The sequence below is a fragment of the Coregonus clupeaformis genome, unplaced genomic scaffold (genome assembly GCF_020615455.1).
Source record: "Coregonus clupeaformis isolate EN_2021a unplaced genomic scaffold, ASM2061545v1 scaf2092, whole genome shotgun sequence".
NCBI lineage: Eukaryota > Metazoa > Chordata > Actinopteri > Salmoniformes > Salmonidae > Coregonus > Coregonus clupeaformis.
The window spans coordinates 44,757-61,378 of record NW_025535546.1 but is presented as its reverse complement, the minus strand read 5'-3'; the positions used below and the strand labels follow the sequence as shown (position 1 = coordinate 61,378).

At 45.2% G+C, this 16,622-nt stretch overlaps 1 non-coding gene across 1 annotated transcript; it reads right to left on the bottom strand.

The window, feature by feature from the left end:
• Positions 1-13,455: 13,455 nt before the first annotated feature.
• LOC121532387 lies at positions 13,456-13,526 on the bottom strand. Its single transcript, XR_005994291.1, has one exon. It is a non-coding gene; the product is annotated as a small nucleolar RNA SNORD38 (small nucleolar RNA).
• Between the last annotated feature and the right edge of the window lie 3,096 nt (positions 13,527-16,622).

The window sequence follows — 16,622 nt, the reverse complement described above, 5'->3', positions numbered from 1 at the left end:
TCATTTGTTCTTGTTTTATTGCTTCAAATGTAAAGCACTTTGGGCTGCATTTTATGTATGAAAGGTGCTATACAAATAAAGTTTAATTATTTTCATTTTTTAAGGTGAGAGCTGCCTCAGAGACCGAAGCCCTCCTGGTGGAGAACACAGCCCTGGGAAAATCGTCTCTTGCAGAGGATCACACTGACAGGGAGAAAGAAGCTTCCACTGCTCATCAATCAGGCAAGAAGCCCAAGAAGAGCCTTGGGAGCTTCTTTAAGCAGACCAGCAGTGCACCTGCCTCATGTTCAGAGAGGCAGATCATTGAGCAAGAGCTGAATAGCTACATTCTGGCAACGGCAGCAGACAGCGAGTCTGATCCTTTGGAGTGGTGGCGATTTCACGGATCTAATTTTCCACGTGTGAGTTGTCTGGCAAAGAAATACTTATGCATCCCTGCCACAAGTGCCCCCTCTGAGAGGGCATTCAGCACTGGGGGCAATGTGGTGACATGTCACAGGGCAGCACTAAAGCCAGAAACAGTCAACATGCTGGTATTCCTGGCACGGAACTTGTGAAGAAAGTTCTAGTGAAGATTTGTTGATATTGTTGATAATTGATGGTTGAGGCTTGAAAGGTTTAGTTTCAAAGCGGTAAGTTTTTTTACATATCTACGGACCGTAGCCAAAACAAACACACGTATTTGAATTTGTAATTACCTTATTTTCTTTATCTCCTGTTATTTTTTATTTAATTTTACTTAATATCTAATTTATATATATATATATATATATATATATAGGCCTACCTACCTCATGTTTACGGAATGCATGTTTGCACAATACAAATAAAAACTTTTCAGGTCCATACGGTCCAATGCCTCACTCTTTCTGGTTATATAAGGTTCAAATACATATTTTTCCTTAACTAATATAATTTAACCAAGAAGGGATATTAAAATGTGATTCATATTTTTTTACGTCATATATCGTGATATCATATCGATATCGTCTGGACAGTGGAAAATATCGTGATATGAATTTTAGCTCATATCGCCCACCCCTAACAGTACGTATATTTATAATAATCGTATCCTCTATTTGCGCAGCACGTAATCATCACATTAAACATAACCAACAGCAATATGACCAGATAGCCTATAGCCTACACCACATTACATAGAAGCAATGTTATGAATATCCATAAAACACTTGACTATACAACATATTAGACGTAACACCAGAAGCAGCTCTCAAACATTGCATTTTAAAGCAGTCAACAGAGGGATATGCATTGCCATGAGACACACACACACACACACACGCATATACACACACACACACACACACACAGAGAGACTTTGAACCTACCGGGACTTTGAGTGGAGGCAGCGCTGTCCTCTCTCCGGTCCCTCCTGTCAGCACAGCGGGAGGCGGCGTTTCTCCGAGCAGAACCTCCTCGTCAAAGTATCCTTCCACTCGGACTTAAACTTGTGAGTGAGGTCCTTTTCAAAAGCAAGCTGAATCAGCTGGGCCTTGCGTCTGTGCAGCATACTGCGCCGATGCTCTGAGAAGACGCTTTTGAGTGTGGAAAATGAGTTCACACATTGCTGTGGAAGCTCCTAAAGTTAGGGCAAGTGTGTAGGCTGTATGAACAGTCGGCATAGCCTGGAGTTCACAGTTGAATGTGCTGAGGATGTTGGCTATTGTCCATTTTCCATCTTCGGGGGAACCGGGTGTCAGTCATTTTCTTCACCAGGAACTCACGAGCCACAGTATATTCAGATTCAACCACATCAGTTCCAGCTAATACCAGGAGAGGGGTTACCTTTGATGGGTCCAGGAAATTATCCTCGGCCTCTGGGTTCAAAGCAGCCAGTGCGCCAATGAGCTCGCTACTGCGCTCTCCAAAACGCGCATTCATCTCTCCTTGCACAGCATCGATAACACTGTAAAACAACCTCATGAACTCAGTCTTTTCATCTGTGTCACTTTGTGGCTGACCAACTGTTTCTTCAACTGCAAATCCGCGGAGGTTCTTATTAATTGTGCGTCTTCTCTTGCTTGGACCAGGGTCGGTCACCGGCACAGCCTCGGTGGCCGATGCTGGAGGAGCGCAGAGATCCCACACGCAGTGTCTTCACGCAGTCAGAAGCGCTGTTCACAAGCGTCACCGCAGTGAACATGTCCATATCTTCGGCCTGTAGTAGTCTGTTAGGCGGCTCGAAAAGTGACAACAGTTTCATAACAAGGTGCACAATTAAAATAAAACTGCGCTGCGTAACGGCAGGAAGCAGCCGCGTAGCCTCGACGCCACATCCGCTCCAAGGCCTCGTGTGTTTTCCACCTCGGTCAGTAATGTGGATGTCGTGAAAACTCTTCACCACAACTTTGACCGTTGCCAAGTGGCCAGTCCATCTCTGGTCCAAGAGACGTTTCAGGGTATCGCCTTTGTACAGAATAGCCACGGTTGGCTTCCTGATGAAGTTGTACAGCATGTTGCATACTCCAAAAAAAATCATCGACAGCTGCTTCACTGGACATGGCATGAATCACAACCAGATGAAGTTGGTGATTAAAGCAGTGAATATATGGTATGTTCACGATCCAGCTTGTTTTGGAGCAATTTCTGCACACCACCATGCCTGCCAGACATGAGTGATGCGCCATCATAAACTTGACTCAGGATTTTGTCCGTGCCGAGTCTGGCGCTGGTGAGCTCATCAAAGATGACACCTGTCAGAGCCTCTGCATCACCTTTCTCAGATGTGGCCATTACCAAGAGGCGCTCACACAGACCATAGTTTTTGTCAACAAAACGCACAACTACAGATATGTTTTCTTGGCCTAAAGGATCCCGTGTGCCATCCACTTTAATTGAATACCAGCTATCGCCGACTTGTCTCACTATCTCCTCTGTCACGAGTTTGCTCATCATTTCGATAATCTCGTTTTGTATCTGTGGGCTGGTATAGCGTGCATTGTGTGGGATTGTTTTTGTAATCCGTGTCAGTTCGGGATCTTTGCGCATGGTGTACTCAAAGAGAGACAAAAACAGCCCCATTGAGCTATTATCATCTAGCACACTGGCAAAACCAGCATTATCTCCACGTAACGGCAATTGATTCACCACTAAAAACTCCAGCATATCAATTACAGCTGACATGTAGTATCTGTTGCGAGCCAGCTGCTCTGAATTTAAGAGAGTGGAAATCTCTTTTCCTGTCTCTCTACGTTTTTCTGAATCTCTCCACATTGCTTCACAGGCTAAATGTTCTTTTGAAGCTGCATGCTTATTTAAGCCCTTGCCTGTTCCAATTGCATGTTTCCAATCATTAAATCCCTTAATGGAGAAGGTCGAATCCGATGATACAGATTTGAATTTCCTGCAAGCATAACAAACTGCGGAGTCCTTTTCCACCGAGTACTCAAGCAACTCCCTGTTCAAATACCAGCTAGAGGAAAATGATCGGTTTTTATAACCAAACATTTTGACTGGATATTTCCAATTAATAAGAACCTCCGCGGATTTGTTTGGGTTTGTCCATGCCGAGGTCACTCACACCCACTGATTCAACAGGCAGTTGTGGCCCAAATGCTGCCCCAGTCGCGGTTGCACTTGACCTGCAGGTCCTGCCAGGCCCAGGGTCGGCATCCACGGAGCTACTAGCATCAGGCTCAGACTATCGTCCAGGGTCTCCTTCTCCAACTACAACATCAGGAGGCGTCGGTGTCGTATCCAATTTGGCAGAGAAGACTGTTGGTAGGCTTTTCAACCACTTACGGATATCCATGACGAACTGAAGCGAGTAAACCGGCGAAAACTCATCCAGCTTTCAAAAAATGCGCGGTAACTGTTGAGCGGCTACACTGACGTAGGCTACGTAACGTCACGTAGCCTAACATTCTTTTTATTAAGGCCGTGATAGGCTGTTGCAGTGTAGATTCCCATCAATCAAACAAAATCACACCATTGTTTCTTTATATTTTTAATGTTTTAATGATAAAGAATGCAACACAAAATTAGCAACTATTATAATATAAAATTAAAGTAATTTTGTTAAGAGATCTGTGCCTCAAGTGGGGGGGCACAAGCATTTTGGGGGGCGGTTCCGGCCCCTATGGCCCGCCCATAGCGACGGGTGTGACAATAGGTACCCTAATTAGCGAGCTCGGTGAAACTTGTTAACATAAATCTTTATATTGTCCACATTGTAACACAACCTATAGTTGCTTAACAGCACTTTGTGTAACATTACCACAGTTTTATATTGACAAATTACGGAGTCAAGGACAACATACGTTGCTAGTTGAAGGTCAGGCAAAAGAGAACCAATAAGTACAGATAACCCACGATGGACCAAACCAAAATATACAAAACTTTTACAATCAGGTGTATTTACAATATAGATATTTTAAAAAAATTGTACACCAAAAAAGTACATTAGCTATGCAGCTGTAATTAAATAAAGAAAACACATTGAATTATTAACATCCCCTATTGACCTGGTCTACTTGAACTTGTCCTTCAAGTTTCATGACAAAATTTGCCCAAGATGGACCATTTTGGTGGTGCACATGTAGCCTATATCCTGTTTTAGAGAAATGTAGTCATTGAATATTGTAAGAGCTTTCATTGTCTGTGTATATGTCCCCTTCATTTATCCTACGGTTCTGACTTGGTGTACAGGGAGAACACTGTAAGAACGGCCCAGGTTCTGAATTCTGTCGCTGTACATTTCAAAAGTGCTGAACAAATAGTTATATTGACTACCTCCGTCCTAGTTTGCTCATTAATGTCCTAATAAAAATTACGGATTGCCTCTTATCCGCTCGTCGTCCCCTTATGCCATAGTTTGTACATCTCAATTGTCAGTAGAAACCACATTTGTTTAAGCAAGTCAGCCACATCAGCTATGTTTTTTTTTTAAAGGCATTAAATGAGGCTGAATGAACTGTTTCGCTGCCAGACAAGGCTCCGCTGATAGCCACACTACTCACTCTGCCCCTACACAGATGGTAATGCGCCGCCGCAACCTTCGCTCTCTCTCTCCCACTACTCTCTCCTCTTCCATCCTATCATCTCTTCCCTCTGCTCAATCCTTCTCCCTCCAATCTCCTGATTCTGCCTCCTCAACCCTCCTCTCCTCCCTTTCTGCATCCTTTGACTCTCTGTGTCCCCTATCCTCCCGGCCGGCTCGGTCCTCCCCTCCAGCTCCGTGGCTTGATGACTCATTGCGAGCTCACAGAACAGAGCTCCGGGCAGCGGAGCGGAAATGGAAGAAAACTAAACTCCCTGCCGACCTGGCATCTTTTCACTCCCTCCTCTCTACATTTTCTTCATCTGTTTCTGCTGCTAAGGCCACTTTCTACCACTCTAAATTCCAAGCATCTGCCTCTAACCCTAGGAAGCTATTTGCCACATTTTCCTCACTGCTGAATCCTCCCCCCTCCTCCTCTCTCTCTGTGGATGACTTCGTCAACCACTTTGAAAAGAAGGTTGACGACATCCGATCCTCGTTTGTTAAGTCTAATGACACTGCTGGTCCTACTCACACTGCCCTACCCTATGCTTTGACTTCTTTCTCCCCTCTCTCTCCAGATAAAATCCTGCGACTTGTGACTGCAGGCCGCCCAACAACCTGCCCGCTTGACCCCATCCCCTCCTCTCTTCTCCAGACCATCTCCGGTGACCTTCTCCCCTACCTCACCTCGCTGATCAACTCATCCTTGACCGCTGGCCATGTCCCTTCCGTCTTCAAGAGAGCGAGAGTTGCTCCCCCTTCTCAAAAAACCAACACTCGATCCCACTGATGTCAACAACTACAGACCAGTATCCCTTCTTTCTTTTCTTTCCAAAACTATTGAGCGTGCCGTCTTTAGCCAACTCTCTTGCTATCTCTCTCAGAATGACCTTCTTGATCCAAACCAGTCAGGTTTCAGGACTGGTCATTCAACTGAGACTGCTCTTCTCTGTGTCACGGAGGCTCTCCGCACTGCTAAAGCTAACTCTCTCTCCTCTGCTCTTGTCCTTCTAGACCTGTCTGCTGCCTTTGATACTGTGAACCATCAGATCCTCCTCTCCACCCTCTCCGAGCTGGGCATCTCCGGCGCGGCTCACTCCTGGATTGCGTCCTACCTGACCGGTCGCTCCTACCAAGTGGCGTGGCGAGAAGCTGTCTCCGCACCACGTGCTCTCACCACTGGTGTCCCCCAGGGCTCAGTTCTAGGCCCTCTCCTTTTCTCCCTATACACCAAGTCACTTGGCTCTGTCATATCCTCACATGGCCTCTCCTATCATTGCTACGCTGACGATACACAACTAATCTTCTCCTTTCCCCCTTCTGATAACCAGGTGGCGAATCGCATCTCTGCATGTCTGGCAGACATATCAGTATGGATGACGGGTCACCACCTAAAGCTGAACCCTGGCAAGACGGAGCTGCTCTTCCTCCCGGGGAAGGACTGCCCGTTCCATGATCTCGCCATCACGGTTGACAACTCCGTTGTGTCCTCCTCCCAGAGTGCGAAGAGCCTTGGCGTGACCCTGGACAACACCCTGTCGTTCTCCGCTAACATCAAGGCGGTGACCCGCTCCTGCAGGTTCATGCTCTACAACATTCGGAGAGTACGACCCTGCCTTACACAGGAAGCGGCACAGGTCCTAATCCAGGCACTTGTCATCTCCCCGTCTGGACTACTGCAACTCGCTGTTGGCTGGCCTCCCTGCCTGTGCCATTAAACCCCTACAACTCATCCAGAATGCCGCAGCCCGTCTGGTGTTCAACCTTCCCAAGTTTTCTCACGTCACCCCCCTCCTCCACACACTCCACTGGCTTCCAGTTGAAGCTCGCATCCGCTACAAGACCATGGTGCTTGCCTATGGAGCAGTGAGGGGAACGGCACCTCTGTACCTTCGGGCTTTGATCAGTCCCTACACCCAAACGAGGGCATTGCGTTCATCCACCTCTGGCCTGCTGGCTCCCTTCCTCTGCGGAAGCATAGTTCCCGCTCAGCCCAGTCAAAGCTGTTCGCTGCTCTGGCACCCCAATGGTGGAACAAGCTCCCTCACGACGCCAGGACAGCGGAGTCACTCACCACCTTCCGGAGACATTTGAAACCCCACCTCTTTAAGGAATACCTGGGATAGGATAAAGTAATCCTTCTACCCCCAAAAATTGTAAAGTGGTTATCCCACTGCCTATAGGGTGAATGCACCAATTTGTGAGTCGCTCTGTTTAAGAGCGTCTGCTAAATGACGTAAATGTGCCCTTGAGCAAGGCACTTAACCCTAATTGCTCCTGTAAGTCGCTCTGGATAAGAGCGTCTGCTAAATGACTAAAATGTAAATGTAAAATGTAGCCAGGTGTAGCGGTGGTAAGGTGTTGGGACTCTGCTGTTGGGACTCTGCTGTTGGGACAGCTTTATGTAGGCCTTAACAGTTTGTGGGCACCGTTTGTCACCGTTATAGTGCAATGAATGTATTGTTTAGTGTTGTGTTGGATAAGAGCTAGGTAACTTAGTAATCCGTTTGGAGAAAGGGAATTGTTTTCGATGATTCTTCCTTATGATCCCTGGAGACGAATGTGAAACCAGCCATATGGAAGCAAACTGAAAATCATATCAACATGACAATTAAATCTATCGGGGCCTCTTTCCACAGTGAAATAGGCTATAAATAGCTGTGCTAATATTCAGAATGGCCGAGATTCCGACCCAAGTTAAGCGCTTGTGAACGGAACTCAATTACCTATTTATGCGCTTTTCTCTCTATGCGTATTCTGACCTTGAATTTAAGAATGAGAATAGCATACTATTCACCCCCCTATTCGTTTGAGGTGGAGCTCGAATAAATGAAGCTGTGGCGGTGTGTCTACAGATAAACCATATTCTCACTTTGACTTAATTCCCTAATAATTCCACCACCGGGAGGAAACCATGATCAAGGTCATGTGAACCTTCCGGTTCCAAGTGGAAAAAGCATTTACTGAATTTTTTTCTAATAGAAATAACACTATTCTCCATGCACTGTAATTTATAACTTGATATGATCTATCGAAAACAGTTAGGTAAAATAATAATCCGTTTGGAGAAGGGGGATTGTAAATGTAGATGATTTTTCTTTATGATCCCTGGAGACGAATGTGAAACCAGTCATATGGAAGCAAACGGACCAGTGGATGAAAATCATATCAACATGACAGTGAAATAGCATAGAAATAGCTGTGCGGTTACTGAGATTTCTGATTGTGTGCCCTCATAATTTGCGTGGATGAAATTTGGAGACCCAAGCTATAGGCTTCCGTAGGGCTAAACCTGCCGAGTTGATGTATGCGCTTCAGAATGTTTTGATGATATTCCCAGGCTTTTATTTGACCATTTGTATCATGTTAAATATTAGCCACTATCTGGAGAACCGTCAGTAATACCCACATACATTTATTTGAGCGATAATTTTGGACATTTAGTCTATTTGAATCATTATGGAACTCAGACCACATGTAGCAGGTTAAACCTGGAGCCTGGCGCACCGTTAACGACGACTGGACCGTTGTCAGTTCCATGATTAGTGAGAATTCAGGTAGGATTTATAGGATTATTGTTCAACCACTATTGTACCGTTTTTTCCACATTCCAATAGTTCATGGATTGAACTTGAATATGACAACTTTCAGGATGAATCAAACCCAGTGTATTTGTTATTCATCAATATACAGTATTTCGTGTGTAAAGGCTCTCCAATGCAATAGGCCTAATGGTATTTTATGTGCATGATATGAAGTGTGTTGTATTGACTGAGTAAGCCTAATTGTAAAAGTATGCCATGTTTGCAAAAAGTTTATTATGCGGATCACACATTTATGCAGCCAGGACCGCTCCGTAGGCCGCACTGTAGACCAAGCTATCATTACAGTCCAGTGTCATGGACATCGTGGAAGTTTGGCCTCTAGTAATTTAGGAGGACGACTTTATGCAGGCCTCCTCACAATGGCCATATCATACAAGGCTCTACAGACTGATTTAAAAACACATAGGCTTTTTTTTTTATTGTATACATTATTAGCGTTGATGATGTGCTGTATATGTATTGAAGTCAAGTGGTTCAACATTCAAGTGCATTTTGATTGACCACATAGTACAGCTTGGACAAGGCGACGGTGGAACTCTGAACTCTGGCGCCACCAAGTGGACAATACCTCAGTTCCCTTGTGGCAGTATTGCTACCAGAGATATTTGATATAAAATCAAATGTTATGTCAATAATGTTATCTCCAAATTATTTTCCCCACCTGTATTTGATAGATTATTATTCCAATTTAGCTGTTAATCTGGTTTTAATTCGACAAGGCTTTCTCTCGATTCCGATTGGAGGGCGGATGTCCACGTGACTATGAAACCTACCAATTTGTTACATTGTAACAGTCAAAAGTGGCTATTTCCGAGGTTGATCAACTCCGAATCTATGCCACCAATTTTTAAAACCATCATCTTTGATATTTGGCGGAAAGTTTACAGCGCTCATTTTGGTGAATCCGTCAATGAATTTGTCCTGTCGGAGAACGGCACCTTCCTTCCGAAAGCATTGCGGTATCGCTTCTCGGCCTTTTGGCTAAGATCAAGATCAAGTGCAGTACCAAGGAGATCCTGAAGGTGGAGCGATGTCGTCATCGTCCACGTCACAGTCGGCAGCCGCCGGACTGAAGAACACGCTGCGTTTTCAATAGACTGGAAAAGAAAAGTTGATGGAGAGAGTTATTTTTGGAAAGGACGTTCTTTTTGGACCTCTACGCCTGACAGCAGACGATGTGCACTGTCTGCAACAAAACACACCGGAGAAGTTTTATGATGTGTCGTTCTACACCATCACCAGGCTGGAGGAGGTGAGAGGGCTCTTCCGAGCGAACTCGACAGCACCCGCCCTCAGTAGCTTTCAAGTTGAGTCCCTGTGCAGGCACAATCTGAGGGTGCTAACGGTGCACATGTTCAACCCCTGGGTCACAGAAGAAACGCTAGTGTGCTACCTCAGCCGGTATGTGACCATCTTGCCAGGAGTGAGAGACATTAAGGACGCCCTAGGCATCTGGACAGGGAAGAGGCAGTTTCGCGTCCTGCTAAAGGAAGACGAGAGCGGCCATGATGGCTACCTCCATCCTCCCGCGTCTTTTTCTATCGGTGCAGACAGGGGTTACCTCATGTATGCTGGGCAGCCTCGTTTTTGCAGGAAGTGCAGCACGTACGGGCACCTTGCTGATGCCTGCACCCAGACAAGGTGCAGAAACTGTGGGGCCCTCGGCCATGTAATGAGGGATTGCACCGTGCCTAAGCGCTGCAGTCTGTGCAGCTCAGAGGAGCACCTGTTCCGTCACTGCCCAAAGGCAGCCCCTCCTACGCCAGAGCGGTGAGCGGGAAAAGAGCAGATGAGGGAAAAGTTATAGAGCTACGCGCTATTGAGGAGGTCGTGAAGGAGCTAGTGATGGAGAGAGAACTGCGAGAGTCTGAGGAGAGCGGGAGTGAGGCGCCATCATCACCTCATGAGGAGAGCGGAGCGGGAGACAGGAGTTGGAGCAAGCAAATGGAGGAGGCTACGGGAGAGCCCACCGCGCCCTCCGCTCCGGAGAGCTGGACCACGGTGGGAGAGAGGAGGAAGTGCTCTGTCAAGAGGAAGCAGATGAGCCCTGTTTCCCCACTCATCCGCATGGAGGCGACGGAGGAGTCCGCCCTGGGGGGGGAATCGTTTCAGTTGTTTTGCAAGCGGGGAGTCTGAGGAGAAAAGCGCGGGAAACCCGGGCAGCGCAGAGGAGACTCTGCTTTCCCTGTCAGGCGCGAGCTCTACCGACAGCAGCGGTCTCGCACCCAGCGGTGTTCCAGCACCCACACTGACTGAGGAGGAAAGTGTTTTCCCGACCCCTATCTTTGTGGACAGTCCTCCCCCGGGGACCACCGTTTCCCAGACAGGCCTCCTAACGAGGAACTGTACTTAAAGTGAGTCTGGAAATTCATGTCATATTTAGATAGTTGTCTGCTTCCCTCCTTTCCCCATGTCGTCCCTTTTGAACATAGCTAGCATAAACGCTAGAGGGCTTAGGAACCCCGTTAAAAGGGCGACAGTTTTTTCCCATTTGTCCTCCATTTGCTTCTCTGTGTGTTTTTTACAAGAAGTACATTTAAAAGATCAAAATGATGTGGAGAGATTTACGAGGGAATGGGTTCAGGGAGAGTCAAGGTGGAGTGTTGGCGGGGTGCATTCTACAGGGGTTGGTGTTCTATGTGGAAATAGGGATTTAAAAATAGTGGGAAGTTTTTCGGCAGTACACGGGAGGGTTTTAATAGTAGATATTGATTGGAGGGGCAAATGTCTTCGGTTAATTAATGTATATGCACCATCGACACCCAAGGAAAGGAGGGAAATGCTGAACAACCTAGACGCTATTTTTATGACAAACAGACAGGTTATAATGGGGGGAGATTTTAATGTATCATATGACCGGGGTAATCTGGGCGGGCATCTTGTAAAAAATCTAATAGAGAAATATAATTTGGTGGATACTTATAGAGTGGCGCATGCAAATGATCCCGGTTTCACCTGGGGAAACAGCAGGGGCGCGAGGAGCCGCATAGATTATGTGTTTGTTCCGCGTGGACTCGGTGTGTCCTCTGCACGCGTCACTCCGGTTTTTTATTCTGACCACAGTTGCCTGTCTGTGACAGTAGAATTAAAAACAATTGAATTTGGAAAAGGATATTGGAAAATTAATAATGGTATTTTACATGACAAAACATTTGAGACTAGATTTAGGTATTTTTTCCAGGGCTGTGTAACCATGAAATCCTTTTATTCTACTGTCATAGACTGGTGGGAGAGCACAAAATTACGAATCAAGATTTTTATTCAGAATTATTGCAAAGATAAAGCACGTAATAAATACAAAGATTTTTATAAGTTGCAGAACGAACTAGAAGATCTGCACATCCAAGGTAATTTGAATGGTGGTGGTTTAGATAAAGACACATTGTGTATCCTGCAGAAAAAGCAGCAGGCCTTTTTTGAAAAGAAAGCTCGAGATTTCATGTTTAAAAGTCAGCAAGATAAATGGGATAATGATGAGAAGTGCTCTGCATATTTTTTTCAAACAAATTAAGTCACGGGGAAAGAGGAGGACCATTTCGGCTTTATTGAATCAAGACGGGGAGACGGTTGAGGATGGAGATGGCATGCTTGGTGTCGCTACCCAGCACTTTTCTCAGCTATTCCAAAAGCAAACAATTAATTATGAGAAGGGGACTGAGGAGGAATGGGAGAAGGTAATGTGGTCTGATGAGAGAAAAATAGAGCTTTTTGGTCTAAACTCCACTCGCCGTGTTTGGAAAAAGAAGAAGGATGAGTACAACCCCAAGAACACCATTCCAACCGTGAAGCATGGAGGTGGAAACATCATTCTTTGGGGATGCTTTTCTGCAAAGGGGACAGGACAACTGCACCGTATTGAGGGGGAGGATGGATGGGGCCATGTATCGCGAGATCTTGGCCAACAACCTCCTTCCCTCAGTAAGAGCATTGAAGATGGGTCGTGGCTGGGTCTTCCAGCATGACAACGACCCGAAACACACAGCCAGGGCAACTAAGGAGTGGCACGACCCGAAACACACAGCCAGGGCAACTTAGGAGTGGCTCCGTAAGAAGCATCTCAAGGTCCTGGAGTGGCTTAGCCAGTCTCCAGACCTGAACCCAATAGAAAATCTTTGGAGGGAGTTGAAAGTCTGTATTGCCCAGCGACAGCCCCGAAACCTGAAGGATCTGGAGAAGGTCTGTATGGAGGAGTGGGCCAAAATCCCTGCTACAGTGTGTGCAAACCTGGTCAAGACCTACAGGAAACGCATGATCTCTGTAATTGCAAACAAAGGTTTCTGTACCAAATATTAAGTTCTGCTTTTCTGATGTATCAAATACTTATGTCATGCAATAAAATGCACATTCATTACTTAAAAATCATACAATGTGATTTTCTGGATATTTGTTTTAGATTCCGTCTCTCGCAGTTGAAGTGTACCTATGATACAAATTACAGACCTCTACATGCTTTGTAAGTAGGAAAACCAGCAAAATTGGCAGTGTATCAAATACTTGTTCTCCCCACTGTACGTACAAATGTGTGCGCACGTGACTGTAAGTCGCTTTGGATAAAAGCGTCTGCTAAGTGGCCTATTGTTATGACAGCCTCTGACATCATGGGGACAGCGTCTCCTCTGTAGACAGACCAGCCTCGTGGTCGGTGACATCAGAACCCCTGGAACACATCACCTGTTACCGACATGACTAGACAAATAGATGGTTTGGTAACCACCTAGTTACCGCATAAGACAAATACTTAACTACATAAGAGCCTTTCGCCCCCAGCTCTACAAGATTACCCAGCTAACGTTTCATCAGCAAGGCGACTAGCTAGTTAGCAACTACATCATTGTAAAAGCCCTGGTCTTTCTCAGAGTCACAAATATCAAATCACTAGAATTCAGTAGCAGAACTGGACAAAGATATCGTCATTGAAAGACCCAATATGCTAATTAACACATTGTGCATTGTTAAGAATCACCTTCACGTTAGTTGGCTAGCAAACGTTCAGCCCTGCTGCACAGACCCTATGGACTGTAGTCTAGAGCGCCTGGTTAAATTGTGCTTAGGAGCTACAAGTGGTTAAACTAGTTTGCGTCATTCACCATCTAAATAATGTATGTAACAGTACTTTCCCCGATGGGACAGTATGTTACTACCCAAACGGATGTTTTGACCACATTGAATTGGGGAGAATTAAACAATTGTACATCCTTAGGATTGGTGATGTTAGTATAAAAGTTTATTTTATAAATATTAAAATTGAACTGAAATTGTCAAACCCTGCATAAATATAAAAAAGTTAATCAAACCCTACATGCTGTGACGCCTCTTGTATTTAGTTTAAATGTGTAAAGTATTTTGTATACTGTGCTGTAAAGTTTGACTGTATATTTTGTTAATATATATATGTTTAATGACCTTTATTTAACTAGGCAAGTCAGTTAAGAACAAATTCTTATTTACAATGACAGCCTACCAAAATGCAAATGGCTCCTGCTGGGACCGGGGCTGGGATTAAAAAATAAAAAAAATTAAAAAATAGGCCAAAAACACACATCACGACAACACTACATAAACAGAGACCTAAGACAACACGGTAGCAACATCCCCTTGACAACATGGTAGCAACACAAAACATGGTAGCAACACAAAACATGGTAGCAACATTATTGGGACAGACAACAGCACAAAGGGCAAGAAGGTAGAGACAACAATACATCACGCCAAGCAGCCACAACAGTCAGTAAGAGTGTCTTTGAATGAAGAGATGGAGATAAAACTGTCCAGTTTGAGTGTTTTTTGCAGCGCGTTCCAGTCGCTAGCTGCAGCGAACTGAAACGAGGAGCGACCCAGGGATGTGTGTGCTTTGGGGACTGGCAGAACAGGTGTTGTATGTGGAGGATGAGGGCTGCAGCAGGTATCTCAGCGGGAGGGTTTTATAAATAAGCATCAACCAGTGGGTCTTGCGACGGGTATACAGAGACGACCAGTTTACAGAGGAGTATTGTGTGCAGTGATGTGTTCGATAAGGAGCACTGTTGGCAAATCTGATGGCCGAATGGTAAAGAACATCTAGCCGCTCGAGAGCACCCTTACCTGCCGATCTATAAATTACGTCTCCGTAATCTAGCATGGGTAGGATGGTCATCTGAATCAGGGTTAGTTTGGCAGCTGGGGTGAAAGAGGAGCGATTACGATAGAGGAAACCAAGTCTAGATTTAACCTTAGCCTGCAGCTTTGATATGTGCTGAGAGAAGGACAGTGTACCGTCTAGCCGTACTCCCAAGTACTTGTATGAGGTGATTACCTCAAGCTCTAAACCCTCAGAGGTGGGCTCCCGAGTGGAGCACTGCATCTGTGCTTGAGGCGTCACTACAGACCCTGGTTCAATTCCAGGCTGTATCACAATCCGGACGTGATTGGGAGTCCCATAGGGCAGTGCACGATTGGCCCAAGATTGGCCGGGGTTGGCAGTCATTGTAAATAAGATTTTGTTCTTAACTGACTTGCCTAGTTAAATAAAGTTTAAATAAATAGTAATCACACCGGTGGGGAAAGGGGCATTCTTACCAAACCACATGACCTTTGTTTTGGAGGGGTTTAGAACAAGGTTAAGGGCAGAGAAAGCTTGTTGGACACTGAGCTTTGTTGTAGAGCGTTTAACACAAAATCCTGGGAGGGGCCAGCTGAGTATAAGACTATCTGCATATAAATGGACGAGAGAGCTTCCTACTGCCTGAGCTATGTTGTTGATGTAAATTGAGAAGAGCGTGGGGCCTAGGATGGAGCCTTGGGGTACTCCCTTGGTGACAGGCAGTGGCTGAGACAGCAGACGTTCTGACTTTATACACTGCACTCTTTGAGAGAGGTAGTTAGCAAACCAGGCCAAAGACCCCTCAGAGACACCAATCCTCCTTAGCCGGCCCACAAGGATGGACTACCGTATCAAAAGCTTTGGCCAAGTCAATAAAAATAGCAGCACAACATTGCTTAGAGTCAAGGGCAATGGTGACATCATTTAGGACCTTTAAGTTTGCAGTGACACATCCATAACCTGAGCGGAAACCAGATTGCATACCAGAGAGAATACTATAGACGTCAAGAAAGCCAGTCAGTTGACAAGTTCTTCCAACACTTTTGATAAACAGGGCAAAATAGAATTTGGCATGTAATAGTTAGGATCAGCTTGATCTCCCCCTTTAAATAAAGGACGCACCGTGGATGCCTTCCAAGCAATGGGAACCTCCCCAGAGAGGAGAGACAGGTTAAAAAAGGTCAGAGATAGGCTTGGCGATGATGTGGCAGCAACCTTAAAGAATAAATATATAAAGTATTGAAGTCTGTAGTCAACACATCAAAACAGATCAACATCTTTGGTTTTGTACTGTTAATTTTGTCATACGCTGGAGGGGGGCAGTGCTATAATTTTCTGTCTCGAAACGCAACAAATAATTTGGACGGTCTCTAAAAGTCACTGGCCAAACCAATACACGGACTTGACAGTCAAACAAACCCTTAAATAGCAGCCAACTGTTTCAACTTGATATCCTATGGCAGCCATGATCCGTTTAAGCTATCAGACAGTGTTCCCCCGCCCCTTGCCATGATGGCAGCCTCCCAAAATCAACATCCACCATTCAAAATTAAAGTGCCCATCTAACCCACCTGGTTATTCCAAGTTTACATGTGGCCTTTGAATAGTGTTTACACAGTGCTACACCTAGTGAGGCCTTAAAGTCATATATATTTTTCCAAGCGTATGGATGATTCGCAATATATATTAAGCCAAATAAGCATCGTACAATTAAAAGGTAGAACACACTTCATTTCAAAACAGCCACAAATAATATAATGAACTCCGGGCTTGTGGAATTATACTTACGCTAAGCCGTCCACAACCGTAAGACCCACTAATTTCGTTATTTTATCAAAATAATGTATTGCTTTCTTGCAATAAATCACTTCTCTGGCTTTCAAGTCTATGAGTCTACTCTCATGTCCTAGTGAGTAGCCAGCTGACCTCTGCATTT